We start from the raw sequence: 15,825 nt of genomic DNA, 5'->3' as shown, positions 1-15,825 counted from the left end.
ATCCATTGTTTTATCTCTGCCTTTTAGCCTTTTTCGATCCCTTCCCCCCACCACCCGCCCCCCCCCCCCCCACCCCCCACCCCACCCCGAATTAGGACTATCTGTACTTTACAAAAACAGAATTACCTGGAAAAACTCAGCAGGTCTGGCAGCATCGGCGGAGAAGAAAAGAGTTGACGTTTCGAGTCCTCATGACCCTTCAACAGAACTAGGTGAATCCAAGGAGAGGGGTGAAATATAAGCTGGTTTAAGGTGTGTGTGTATGTGTGTGTGTGTGTGTGTGGGGGGGGGGGGGGGGTGGGGGGGGGCGTAGAGAAGTGGAGGGGTATGTGTGGTTGTAGGGACAAACAAGCAGTGATGGGAGCAGATAATCAAAAGATGTCACAGACAAAAGAACAAAAGAACACAGAGGTGTTGAAGTTGGTATCTGTACCTTTGCTCGTCCTGCTTTCTACCCTTAATTAGCACATTCTTTAGATAATATCACCACCTTCAACACCTCTTTGTCCTTTTGTCTATGACATCTTTTGGTTATCTCCACCTATCACTGGCCCTCTATCCAGCTCTACCTGTCCCACTCCACCTTAAACCAGCTTATATTTCACCTCTTTTTTATTTTTCCTCAGTTCTGTTGACGGGTCATTCGGACTCGAAACGTTAACTGTGTTTCTCTCCGCAGATGCTGCCAGACCTGCTGAGTTTTTCCAGGTATTTTTGTTTTTGTTTTGGATTTCCAGCATCCGCAGTTTTTTTGCTTTTATCTGAAATGTTAATCCTCCTCTTCCCTCTCCACATTTGTTACCGGGCCTTTTGAGTCCTCCCAGCACGTTCTGTTATTGTCTCAGATTCCCAGCGCACGCAGCACTGCATCTCGCTTTCCGCAGACTGAAACAACCCCTGAGCGGGAATCGACACTTAAATAAGGAACAGGAAACAGCAGAGTGAAAATGCTCCGAGAATCAGTGAATTTCACTCAATCCGAGTAGTTTCATTTAGGTTCCGCAGTACTGTTCACGGAAAAATCATAATTATTAACAATGCGGAAAAAGCCTGAGTGAAAATTTAAATGGATTTTTATTCGAAATAGACTCGCATGGATTTTCCAAATAAAATGCCGCCGAACCGCTGCACACTTAAAGATGAGGACTTCACCAACTTCGAGGTTACAGACCACGATGGGCAGGAATGGAAAGCGGGTTAACTGCTTTGGAAGTAACCTTGCTGACCACGATACCACCATCGTTGACTGGAGAGGAGCTTTGACGATTTTTTTTTCTAGATTTTATTACTGAACCGTTCCTTTTTGGTCACAGGCAATTTTTCAAACACCGTCAAAAATTAGTGATGCACAAAGAATGACCCACTTTGTCTTGGACTGAAGATATAGCTAATACCTGCAATAGCTAATGAGATATAGCTTCTCTGAATCTCGCATCAGTCATTCAGTAGAGTTAAATGCAATTAAGTGCAATTGTTGTTCACAAGATTCTGACCTAGCACTTTTACATCTGCACTCACCGATTAATGACTTATGTTCTATCATGTAACTCTTATTCTGTCCGCCACCTCAACCCGCCCCCCCACCACCACTCCCCCCACTACCCACCGCGTCCCCCCCCCCCCACCCCCCCCCATTCACTGAATAGTAAAATACGTTCCATCGTGTGACACCTTTTCAAATGGAACACTTCCTCGGGGCAAAGAGTGCAAAAACGGGGAAATTATGAGGAATCTGCCTGAAACACTGCTTTGACCTCAGCGTATTGTGTAGAAGAGTATTGTGCCCAGTTTTCGGTGCCGCACTTTAGGAAGGATGTGAAGCCATTATAGAAGGTGCAGAAAAGGTTCAAGAGAATGGTTCCATGGAAGAAGACCTTCACCTGCATAGATAGGTTGGAGAGGCTGGGAATGTTCTCCTTGGAGAAGAGCAGGCTGACTGGAGATTTTATAGATGCATTCCAACTCATGAATTTTCAGGATAGTGTAGATAGGGAGAAGCTGTTGGAAGAGTTGAGAAAAAGGGGCACAGGTTTAAGGTGATTAGCAAAAGAAGCAAAGGCGACATGAGGAAAACCTCTTTTGTGCAGGTTTGACTCTGGAATGCACTGCCTGGGAGTGTGGTGGAGGCAGATTCAATCTTTCAATGGAGAATTGGATCGTTACCTGAAGAGGAAACATTTGCAGGACAAAGGGGAAAGGTGGTGGAGTAACAGCGGTGAATTGCTCTTGTGGAGAGTTGATACTGACACAACATGCTGCCAGACCTGCTGAGTTTTTCCAGGTAATTCTGTTTTTGTTTTGGATTTCCAGCATCCGCAGTTTTTTTGTTTTTATGCTCCTCCTGTGCCTTAACCGCTCTCTGATTCTAAGGCCTTGCATTTTTATAGTGCCTTTAAGGAAACCTCCCAATGTGATTATGAAGAGAGCTATCAAGAAAAAAATATTGACCCTCAGACACAAAAGGAGATATTAAATCAGGTAAAAAATATCTTGGTCCAAGTGACAGATTTTAAGTGACATCTTAAAGAAGAGAGGGAGCTTGAGAAACAGAGAACAGAACTTTGGGATAGTCAAGTCTCAAGTTAGCAAATACATAGCATGAGGGAGTCAGAAGCAGATGAGGTGAGGCAGGGACGGAGTTGGATGACGTAAGGAACGTTGGAAGTACGGTATTTTCTTCTGATATCAATCCTCCAGTCTGTATGAACAGTCTCTTATATTGTGCAGTTATATCTGGGGAGGGATGGGCGCGGAGGGTGGGGGCCGGTGGTGAAATGTGTACAGTCACAGTCCTCATTCCTTAACATTACGATTTTTGCTGTCACTGAACTTCTGTAACGTTATATCCGTGAAGGGCCTTTCACATTTCAACGTAATCTGAACAATAGACTGAGACCCTTTAGGATCTCCACTGAGTATGCTCAAGTTGGGATCATTTCCTGCAGGAAAATTGCTGTACATAAGAACATTAATATCAAACATCCCTGGCACAGGCTTGACTGAGAGGGATGAAGAGTCAGTGAAGGAAGCGGAGTGTCACAGTTCTTTTGCTCCTGACTCTTCAATTCCCGGTGTGTTAGTCAGGACTCGGTCTCGTAGGAAATGTGCTACCCCCAATTCCGCCCGATTCCCGCATTTTAACACTGGATGAACTGAGAGCTTCAACATCTGGTTCCTGGTGAGATCACAGCTTGACTTTGATCCCAGTGGGAAGGATTCAGTCATGATTAAGCATTGAATTCAGTTCAGTAACTGTTTATTAGCTTAAACAGGGGGATGAATGCGGCTCTTTGCGGCTATCAGGAGTTTTCTGACCCTCAATAAAACATAGAATGATGCAGCACAGAGGCAGGCCTGTGCGGGGTCTCTGAAGGAGGTATCCAATTAGTTCCACTGCTATTTCAATCCTCCAACCCTGTAACCTCCCAACATCATGAAAGTGATCCGCTGCCTCAAATAAACTCTTCTAATACCACCCCAACCCCAACCCCCGATTATTTTGTCAATTTTCTATCACTTGGTTACCGCCTCTTCTCTCAATGGAAACAGATTCTTCTGACTTACTTGAGCGGTTTGATCAACTCCATTAAACCTCCTCTTAACTCCCTCTGCTGAATGGAGAACACTCCAGCTTCCTACTCATTCCACATAACCGCAGTTCCGCATCTCTGGTGCCATTCTAGTAAATCTCCTGTGTATTATCTCTCGGCCCTGGTCATCTTTCCTAAAGTGTGGTGCCGAATGGGTAATAATAATCCAGCTGGACTCTGATCAGTCACTCAGAAAGTTTCAGCGTATCTTCCCTGAATTTGGATTGCAGTCCAGTTTCTGGTTTGTAACTGCGGGAGGGCTCCGAAATTTGAAGCAAGCGGACTGACAAAGTGCTTTTTGACTGTTTCTGACTCTGCCTGTCACAAATATACAATCTTTAACTCCTCTCACTGTCTCCTACATACCAACCGATATCAAATTCTAATGCTTACTTCCAATTATGTGTTCTATCTTTAATTATAATCAAGCTCCGCTCCAGTGGGGAATTGAACGCTGGCCTCTCGCGTGATATGTGGGGATACCAGCCACTACACTAACGAGGGACACTTTGAATATGGTAATGCACTGATCATAGGACAACTGAATTTCTACAATTCAACAAATCTGTTAATATGTGGGTTCATAAGCATTATAAATTCCAGACTGGAATAGAAACTAAGTCAGTCCACTTAGATAAGGTGCCCTATCACCCTCAACTGATTCTCCCACATCTTGAAACAGATTAAAGATTAAAGGTGAAATAAACAGCTTGAACAGCAATGTAAATAACAGGAGACTGGTGTTAATATTTCAATAATAATTACAGAAAAATATTAACAACAAATATAACTCACTACTCTTTTGATTTTATTTTCTAGTTTTAAATTAACACAAACGCCCACTTGATCTGCACCAGACCACCGTCGTTCAGTGTGAGGTGGTGCAAAGTGGGGACAGATCGCTCTGTGAAGGAGTTTTATCCCAAGTTCAGATCCATTTGTGACCAGTTTGTGTTGAGAGCGGTGGCGAGATACTTGGCACAAGAATCGGTGAGACCGTTGCTTTCCAGCCAGGGATTCGAGGGATAAAAACACCAGGAATCAGTGTAAGTGCACTGTGTGGAATAATCAAATTACTACTGACACTGGTGATAATGTACAATGTCAGACAGCTCTTTGCTATAATCACGAATTTATGCAGTCTGGTACTTACTCAGGTTTCTTAATTTAACAGAATTCCTCAGAGCCACAGGCAATAGTTTCACTCTTGAATCTTCCAGTTTATTATTTAGGTTCAAATCCAACAATGATTTGATTTATATATCGTATTTTGTGATATTTTATTTATATTTTACTTTATGGTCTTCATTCACAGATTAGCTGGGAACATTCTTACTTCAAAGTTCAAAGGTCCTGGGTTCAAGTCCCACTATAGGGTTTGAGTACAAAATATTCAAAGCTGACCTCCCAGCCCAGTACTGAGGGAATTCAGCACGGTCTGTTTCGCCATCTTTCAGGTTGGACATTAAACTGAGGCCCCAACTGCCTTAAGTGGTGAATATAAAAGATCTAATTGCATTATTTAAGGGAGAGAGGAGCGCTCGGACACAAGGTCATGCTTGGGTAATATGCGAATGGAGTGAGTTTTGGGAATTTCGCTCATGTGTCGCCTACAGTTGGCGAAGTGGCTTCCTTGTCCCAAAACTTAGTGAGTGCAGCATTATCTTCCTTTATTTGTGCAAATTATTGACTAATTCAATAAATAAGGTTGGGCAGAAATGGTGATGCTGATGGTATGCCATTACTACAGTGTGAGGGAATCCGTGGAATGTAATGCAATTCCGGACAACCATATCTGCAGAAAGTATCTCCAGCCCAGGCAAATTTAGCTCCGGGTTGCTGAGCTGGAGTCTGAGATGCGGACATCAGGAATAGGGAGAGTTATCCGAACATTTTATTCCAGAAAGTGGCCACTGTTCAGGGCCAGGTGGGTGTGATTGCGAATCAGGCAGGTAAGATGAACCAGCATGTATTGATGTAGGCGCCTCGGCTCCTCACTTTTCCCAATCGGATTGGTTGAGGATAAGGACTCCATGATGGATGAACAAAGTGTCCTTGGCAGCATGTGAAGGATACCATTCAAATGGGGAGAGTGAAGAGAATGCCGTACTGAAATGGGACAGGAAAGTAATGGGGATATATACAGGGGGAATGCTGTCGAGAGCCTCAGTCCAGATGGCTGTGTTTCCTGCCTGGTTCCAGCGTTAAGGCTGGAGCGGAACTTGCAGGGGAGTAGGAGGGTCCAATGTTCGTGTTTCACGTTGGCACCAACGGAATGAGGAGGACTAAGAAGGAGTCTCTGCTTAGAGACTACGGGCAGCTCGGTGTTAAATTAGGAAGCAAAATGGCACAAATAGAAATAAACATCAGATCAAATTGCTACTATGCAAACGCGGATACTGGGTTATCAAGTCTGAATGATCAAGAGTATTCAGCATTTAGGGTCAATAAGCAAAAAAGAAAAGGAAGTGGGGATGCACTATTAATAAAAGATAGGGTCAGTACATTAATGAAAGAAGATCTTAGATCAGGAAATAAAGATGTAGAATCAGATTGGTTGGAGCTAAAAAAAAAGAGTAAGTGGTAGAAAACGTTGGTAGTTTATTGGCCACCAAATTGTAGTGGTAGTGTAGGGCATCGCATAAAGCACGGAATTAGATGTGCGTGTAATAAGGCTAACACAGTAATCATGGAAGCCTTCAATCTACAAATAGACTGGGTTATCCTAACAGCACTAATGCTGGGTGTACGAAATCCTGGAATGTATACGTGATGGCTTTCTACATCAGGATGTCGAGGGACCAACTAGAGAATGTGTTATTTTAGATCTAGTATTGTAGTGAGAACCAGCTAATTAATAAACTCATTGGAAAGGAGCATTTAGGGAGGAGTGACCACGATATGGTATAATTTTAAAGGAGGTTTGGAAGTGTTGTTTTCAATCCAAATCAATGCATTTGATCTAAACATAGGAAACTATGAAGATATGAGGGACAAGTTGGCTGACGTAAATTGGAGAAGTACATTCAAATTATGGTGGTAGACAGGCAATGGCCAGCATTAAAATAAATAACACATGGTTTGCCATTAAGTTACATTCCTTTAAGGTAGAAAAAGCAAGAAGAAAAACAGATGCAACCATGGCTAACAAGAGCAGTTAAAGGAATCTATCAGGCCAAAGGAAGACGCATGTGAATTTGACAAATGAAGTCACAAGGCTTAAGATTGCGAGGATTTTAAAAATAAGCAAAAGAGTGGAAACAAATTGATACTGAAAGAGAAGATATAATGTGAGATTAAACTAGCGAGGAATATAAAAGCAGACTGCAAAAGCTTCCATAGGTATGTAAAAGGAAAAGTTTAGTAAAGGTTAGTAAAGGCCATTGAAGGTTAGTGTGTGTCCATCAGATACATAAAATTGAGAATTAATAATTGGGTCTAAGGAAATGGCAGAAAAACTAAAGTGCTTTGCATCTGTCTTCGTGGAGGAAGATACAAGGAATCCCCATGAAACACTGGGGAGATAAGGAACTCGTAAAGTCGAGTATCTTAAAGAAATTAATAACTGTGACGAGGTAGTGCTGGAGCAATTAGACTGGACTTGATGATTTACAATCCAGAGTGTTCAAAGAGATGGCTGTAGAGATAATGGATGCGGTTAGGGTTAAAAGGATGTCGCCAGGGTTAGAAAAATGTAGCTACGAGGAGAGATTGGATAGATTGGGGTTATTTTCCTTAGAACAAAGAGGTGAGAGGTGACTTGATTGAGGTGTACAAAATTATGAGCGGAATAGATAGAGTGGACAGGATAGAATTGTTTCCCTTGGCGGAGAATACTAGAACCAGGGGATATAGATTCAAGATAAGTGGCAGAAGGTGTAGGGGGGACATGAGGAAGAACTTTTTTACACAGAGGTTAGTGGGTGTCTGGAATTCGCTGCCCAAGTTGGTGTTAGAGGTAGAAACTTTAAACTCTTGTAAAAAGTACCTGGATCTGCACCTAAAGTGCTGTAAGCTGCAGGGCTATGGGCAGGTGCAGGAAGGTGAGATTAGAAAGGGCACCTGGGTGTCCTCGAGCTGGCATGGACAAGATGGGCCGAATGGCCTCCTTCTGTGCTGTAACTTTTCTATGGTTTCTATTGTTGATCATCATTCAAAATTCGATAGGTTTTGAAATGGTGCCTGCAGATTGGGAGGAAGCACATACGTTCCCACTAATTAGGAAAGAAGGGATAGGAATAAAAAAACACAGGGAACTACAGGCCTGTTAACCTTACACCAAGTGGATGGAAAATACTAGAACTTATAAGAAAGTCTGTGATAACTGATGCAATTGGTTTTATGAAAAGGAAATCATGTTTGACAAACCTGGTAGGCCTTTGGAGAGTGTTAACTGAGAAGAGATAAGGGAGAACCTGTGGATGTGATAGAATGGGATTTTCAGAACGTTTTCAATAAGTTGTCACAAAGTAGGTTAGTAAGCACAATTAATGTTCATGGGATGGGGTAAATATACTGGCATGGACTGGGGATTGCTTAATGGACGTATAACAGAGCGTAAGGATAAACGGATCATTCTCAGGTTGACCGGCTTTGACCAGTGGTGTACAGCAAGCATCAATGCCTGGGCCACAGCTATTCACAGAACACCAAGTGTGCAGCTTAGTTTCGTCCCTGACAATTCCTCGGGAGCGGTAAAGGGAACGGTGTTTTGAACAGGGAACAGCTTTCCACCTTCCTGATATTTAATGGGAGGAAATTTCACATCATCCAGTTCTGGATGCCAGATAAGCAATCTGGTCATTTAACCATAGTGGAGGAATTAGGAGACCGGATTATGAGGTAGGGCTGGGCGTCATCAGTGTACATGTGAAAACAATTGCCCTGTTTTTGGATAATGTTAACCAGGGGCAGCATGAAGATAGGAAACAGGAAGAGCGAAGGCATAGATCATTGGGGTATTCAATACGTCTGAAAATATTTCTACAGTGTAGCTTGATCTTAGAACACATTTACACAGCTCGTCTTGATGACTATTGCTATATGTAAAAATAATTCTCTGTTCTAGATTTATTTCTCTGAATTGGTCATGATTTCCTTTTCAGTAATCCCTTATGTTTGGCTGTGCCAGGCTTGCGTTTTTCTCAATGATTATTACACTGCCAATGTTTCACACTCAGATCCTTATTCGACATCTACTGATTTACAGCCTCTATTAAATCATGCCTTGTTTTAGGACTGAATTGAGACTAATTCTTCAGTCAGTTTAAAATGTTTCTGTTGCACTTCAAATGGAAACCTACAACTGCCAAGGGCATTACAATTCTCAGCAAGTGCCAATGCAAAAACAAAGAAGAGAAGTTCCTTGACTTTCTTTCCAGCCGTTGGTCCAGGAGTTAGGTGACATCGTCGACAGATCTCACAATACTTCGCTTCGACAAGCAAATGCCCCTTTTCATCTGGGTAAAATTGCAGCAGATTCGTTTATAAATTCTATTTCAAGGAACTTGTGTGTTGTCCTTGGGCAAGATTATGTGCATCACATTGCTGGTGCTCACAATTCCATCCACCTCCGCCAGCAGTTTCGTGATAAAAGAATCTGCTTTATTTTTTTCGCATACAAGCCAACATATTATCCGTTTTCTTAATTTTCCCTTCGGCAGACAATTTTTTAATGCCTTTTTGTGCACATAATTCCTATTCACATTGTTAACTTTGAAGACTGCTACACGTTCTTTAAAAATAAAGCGCACAGATGTTTCAAAGATATTGGTGAAAATCAGAGAGATGTCCACACTTGTTGAACATTCGGCTCTCAACGTCTGCTTTTCTCTTCTTAAGACGCTCATTGCTGACTTTGAGTCAGGTTTGGAAAAATTTTTGTGTTCGAACATGGCAACAAGCTGTCAAAGTCACATGGAAATTACCGAACCTCACTGAGGAACAATTCACCCAGAAACAGTGCACACCAGAGAGAAGACTTTTTATTTCCGTCTACACAAATGATACCTATACAGCAAGTTTTTTTTGTTCATAATTTGCTGGGCCCAGCGGCGGGCCGGAGTGAATCAATTGATAGACCACATAATACCCCCAGGCCGTATTTTGCCCACCATACATACCACTTTATTCTATACCTAATCCTGTGATAGACGTGCAATTGTAGCGTTCGATAGATTGTAGGGGGATACTTAATCGGTGTCCAATCCGGTGCCCTTCCTGAACTTGCAGAGGGGATAGTGTCAAAGTAAAATCAATCTGCACCTATTGCAGCGTTCATCTTGCAATTGTTTGGTGGGATAATGTAGATAGAGCTTTAATCTATACAAAACGCCGTGCCCTTCCTGGCCATGTGTATGTTTGACCAGGCAGGGTAGATTGAACTTTACTCGGTTGCAAATCAGCACTGGAAACATGCTAGGATAGCTGGCTAGGAAAATGCAGAGGAGCTTTTAACCTGAACTGCATTGCTGACCACCAAATTCCCCTTCATGGACCCCACGTTAACTGACATGGTTAAAGTTGATATTTTTTCAAATACTGTCCAATGCTCCTGTAGTAAACCAAATGCACGGCTATGCAGCAAGCAAAATGCAGGATCTTTTCATGACCATTAAGATGGAAGGCAGGCTCGCTAAAAATGTAAAGCTATCAGTGAAACAATAACCTTGGCAAGAACGAAATTTTTGCATGGATCTTTGTTACTGCCCCCTCTTCAAATCTGTTGCCATGTCCTCGCCTTAAAAAAAAAATTGGCCCCCTTCGCTTTTCAAGTTGCTTCCAAATCCGCACCCTCTCTTCCCTCTGTAGAAACCTTGAATATATTATAAAACCGATCCCATCGTTCCTGGAACTGCACGTTTCAACCCTTAAAATGATCTTCCCTTACCTGCCTCAGCGAAGATACGGCTTTCAAAAAGTCACAGATGACATTCTTTAGACAGCACGAAGCTTGCTCCATTCTTATATATCTACTTGTAGTTTAAATATCTCATGCAAAGCTTTCTCTTACCACCCCCGCACTGTTCCTTGCGGTGTGCTTTAAGAATCTAAACGTGGACCCTTTCATGTATAATGTCTCTCGGCGCCATCACCTGAAATGATCGCACTAGTCCTCACGTGTAGACCAACAACATCAGCTCCACCTCATGGCCACCTCTCTCTCGAACCCAGTACTCTCTCTGAATCTTCAGCCGCCTTGTTCGACATACAGTATTGGATGAATGGCAATTTCCTTCAATATATTAAGAAGATCAAAACCCTTTCCTTAAGTTACATACTGGTCACCAAAGCCCCTGCACTCGCTTACCCACATTGGCATCCTGTTAAGCAACTCCTCGATTTTAAAGAACACATATAAGCTTTCGAATTTTCCTTGGTCTCTCCTCTCCCTATCCATGTAACCTCCTTCAGCTCTAAAACCATCCGAGATATATACCCTCTTCCAATTCTAGTCTTTTGAGCATCCTTGATTTTGGTTGACCATTGACGGCTGGTGCTTGCAGCTTTTAAGTCTCTAAGCTCTGGGATCCCCTCTTTGAATCTCTCCGCCTCTCGACCTCATTTTCCTCTTTGAGGACGCTCCTAATAAACTGCATATTTAATAAAACATTTGGTAATTTGCCCAAGCGTCCTTTTATGTTGCTGAGTGTCAAATTTAGTTTGACAAGGCTCATGTGAAGAGGTCTGGGGCGTTTTACTACCTTAAAGATGTAGTATAATGCAAGTCATTGTTGGGTGAGTGTTTGTGGGAGAGATGATTATGATGAAGGTGAGTTGAGAGAGGGAGAAAAAGGGTAACAGGCGAGAGAATGAGTAATTCTGAAACAGACAAAGAGACAGATAAAATCAGTGAGACTTGGAGTGGGAGGGAAATGGTTAGAGACAGAGAAAATCTGCGTGCAAGAAAGCGCAGGATATTTTACTACAGGGACCCCACTTCGAAGTGTTATGATAAACAAGGTGTGAAATTTTGCTTTTAGATTGGTGTGAATTTTTACGGCCCCGTCACACCATCGGCTGGGGTGGTGTTGAAAACTCCATTGACTGCAGCAAGACGGTAAAATCCGGCTGCTAGAAACCAGACACAACTTTTCGACTCACTGCGATTGGCTCCCCTGGGGCCGCCGAGTGTTCGGCAGCAATAAGGTCACTGATGTCGATCTAGACAAAAGGGATGGTAATAAAAGTGGACAAAGCCTGATAAGAACCTACTGAGGGACTGAGAATGGTCAATGGTCAGAATGGCAGCAATGGTCAGAAAAGATTGAAAATTATTGGCGGGAAGCAAAAAGATCTGGGAACACGTTACGAAAAGGATTGGTGTGACTATACCACTTTGTGTGATCTCTATTGGAATGCAGATGTTTCTAGACCATTTTCAACCAGGTGTAATTATTAAACATCAAGCGGGTGGAAAAACTCTGTCCATTCAAAACTAAGTGAAGAAAACATCGCGTTTTATGGCACTGAGAAAAGGGTGGAAACTGAAGGAATGCTTGAATAAGCATTAGCAGCAGGTGAAGAGACTTCCACAGTTGAGATAAAAACATGTAGCGAGGATCATCTCCCGACTGAACTGGAGGCTTTGCAGGTCCCCTTGAGGTGAGGGCTGGCCTGCGGTTATTGTTTCTCTGCTCTCCATATAGGAAGCAGGGAGTCCAATTTCCAGCCCAGGATGCACCATGCAGGCTGACTCAGCACAGGGCCGAGTGCTGCATGACTAGCGGCCTCATCATGTGGAGATTTCACACTGCAGCAGCCACGTGTCCCGTCTCCCTAAAGATCACATTCGGAGGATGAAGCAGAGAATTCTCTCAATGTCACAGCCCGTACACGCGGAAAGATTAGGTTAACAGGTCATTTATTTCAAATAATATCCGAAAAATTCAGGATATCTATTTTAAGCCATTTCTCCCCCCCACTACCCCCCTCCCCACCCCTCACCCCTCACCCGCCGCCGCCATTAAAAACAACTCCATGTTGGCCTTGCACCCCTCCCCCTACCCTCTATCACCCTGCTGCACTGGCTTCAGCGCCCACCACTACCCCCCATCCCCACCCCCGCCCCCCTTGTTCTCCGTGCTGGCCTGACTATCCCTCTACCCCTCCCCAACATCGGCAATAATTGTTTGCATTCGGGACTGATGTGGTGAGTTTGATGAACGGACCACAGGAGACTCAGGTAAAGGTTTCAATCGTTTATTCGAGTAATTGCAAGGAGGGCACTATCTCAATGCAGCTTGAGACAGCACTCGGCTAAACTACAAGTGTTCATCACAGTTATACATTATTGGTCATGTACAAGAACAGTTTCCAGATTTCGATCTCGTCAACATTAAGGTTTACATTAAACTGACAAGTCTGGTGACAAGCACATGCATTGTATGTCCCTATTTGTTTCTCACTCAGGCAGAGATCCTCTCTCCTAACTAAACTAGGACCATCTGTTCTTTCCCTATCTGCTGTAAACAGACTCAATCTTACTTGTTTTTCAACCTAAGGCTCCAGTCTGACTCCCAAAACAACCGATCTATCATACTTACATTCTTCCTCGTCCAATATGGGCTTTGCTGATACTCACAAGCCCTGAGAATGTGCAAGGTTTAGATTTCTCTCTATGCAGCCTGGCCTTTAACTGTTAACTGCTTAGGCAGACAGGTTTTGCCTGTTTGGATATTTTAAGTATTGATTCCCTTCAATGATTTCTTACTGTTTTCCTAGCCTGTATCCCTTTATTTCCCACTAACAGTCGCTCCTTGTGGCCCTTGGCTTAGCCCAATGTAGCCAAGTATAGTGGTGTTCTCTGGTACCCCCGCACCCCCTTACGTACCACCACCCATCGATACTGGCCAGGTATCCAGTTTTGGCACGTAAAGGGTACGGGTACTGGTCAAAACCATCTGTATCATCTGGTCCTTTAATCCAAACATCTGGCTTACCAGATTCCTGCTCCACCTACTAAAACTCCACCAATGCCACCTTTTTTGTGATCTCCAGGTGCAGTATATCAAGTACGTTAGATACATAATCAATATCAGTTGAAGTGTAACTAGGGCATGGGAGATCATCTGAATCCAGGGGTGGACCTGTATGTTCAAGCCCCAGTTCCACAGGTCCTCCCACCAGGTGGAAGCATCTATTTGTTCACTATCCATCTTTAAGGCTCTAACCTGTTGCTGCTGCAGTGTATAGTAAGTTTTGTATATCTGCTGAGCCTGTCCCCGAATCGTGATGAGATGCTCTGGTAATAGGGGAATTTCATAGAAGAACTGGTTCAAATACTCTGTCAGGTTATCCTAAAGGCTTTCCTTGACCTCCTAACTAAACTAGGACCATCTGTTCTTTCCCTATCTGCTGTAAACAGACTCAATCTTACTTGTTTTTCAACCTAAGGCTCCAGTCTGACTCCCAAAACAACCGATCTATCATACTTACATTCTTCCTCGTCCATTATGGGCTTTGCTGATACTCACAAGCCCTGAGAATGTGCAAGGTTTAGATTTCTCTCTATGCAGCCTGGCCTTTAACTGTTAACTGCTTAGGCAGACAGGTTTTGCCTGTTTGGATATTTTAAGTATTGATTTCCTTCAATGATTTCTTACTGTATTCCTAGCCTGTATCCCTTTATTTCCCACTAACAGTCGCTCCTTGTGGCCCTTGGCTTAGCCCAATGTAGCCAAGTACAGTGGTGTTCTCTGGTACCCCCGCACCCCCTTACGTATTCCTCTCTTGTATATTTCAACCAGTTCCACCTTCCCCACCCTTGCTGGCACCTGTGGGTGTAGGCACACCGTATGATTGTGGATGTGGCATATCTGGTTACCCCCATACTGGATTCTTTCCTGCCACATGGTGATACAATATCTCCCATTCCCTGTATATGCAAGATGGTCGTTTCTTTTGCAGCCCATATAATTTCCATTGTACAATTTGCTTTTTTTTGCAAAAATATACTTTATTCATAAAGCTTCAACAACATTTCAAACCATTTCAAAATCACCATCACAAAATTACAATCAGGTTCAAACTTTACAACATGAATCACAAGGTGTATCAGTACAAACAATGAATATTACAATTATTGGCAGACATTCATTTTGAGCTGTACAGCCCGAGGGGTCTATACCTTTCCCAGCCCCTCGGTGCCCTATGGCAGAAAGGTCTTAGACAGTGACCTTTCCCCATTGCGCCATTATGCCCCTGCCCCAAGCTTTAGCGCATCCCTCAGCACGTAGCCCTGGACCTTGGAGTGTGCCAGTCTGCAACACTCAGTCAGGGACAACTCTTTGCGCTAGAAGACCAACAAGTTACAGGCAGTCCAAAGAGTGTCTTTCACCGAGTTGATGATCCTCCAGCTGCAGTTGATGTTTGTCTCGGTGTGAGTCCCTGGGAACAGCCCGTAGAGCACAGAGTCCTGTGTCACAGAACTGCTCAGGATGAACCTCGACAGAAACCACTGCACCTCTCTCCAGACTTTGTTTGCAAAGGCACAATCCACAAGGAGGTGAACAATGGTCTTGTCCCCACCATAGCCATCTTGAGGGCAACGTGCAGAGGGGGTGAGGCTCCTTGCGTGTTGAAAGGATCTGACGGGGAGGGCCTTTCTCACCACCAGCCAAGCTACGTCTTGGTGCTTGTTGGAAAGTTCTGGCGATGAGGCATTCTGCCAAATGACTTTGTCAGTCTGCTCGGGGAACCATCCCACCAGATCCACCCTCTCCTTTTCCCTCAGGGCCTTTAAGACGTTACGTGCCGACCACTGCCTGATGGACTTGTGGTCAAAGGTGTTTCTCTGTGTAAATTTTTCCATGAGGGACAGGTGGTGCGGCACGGTCCAACTACTTGGAGCGTTCTGCAGCAACATGGCCAGACCCATCCTTCACAACACTGGGGACAGGTAGAACTCAGCATGTAGTAACACATGGTGTTTGCATACTAAGGGTCTACGCACCGCTTGATGCAGCCACACACAAAGGTGGCCATCAGTATGAGGGTAATGTTGGGCATGTTTTTTCCCCCTATATCTAGAGGCTTGTACATCGTGTCCCTGCAGACACAATCCATTTTCGACTTCCAGATAAAGCGGAAGATAGCTCGGGTGATCGCCACCACCTGTTGCTTTAAATCCACACTTCACTTCCTCCATCTAATATATTCGGTGGGCACATACTGCTGCAGTGGCTTCTATACTACACCCTTCTAAAGTGGTGCTAACTATATTTTCTTCTATGTC

The sequence above is a fragment of the Carcharodon carcharias genome, chromosome 17 (assembly GCF_017639515.1).
Source record: "Carcharodon carcharias isolate sCarCar2 chromosome 17, sCarCar2.pri, whole genome shotgun sequence".
In the NCBI taxonomy this organism is placed as follows: domain Eukaryota; kingdom Metazoa; phylum Chordata; class Chondrichthyes; order Lamniformes; family Lamnidae; genus Carcharodon; species Carcharodon carcharias.
This window is presented reverse-complemented; position numbering follows the sequence as displayed.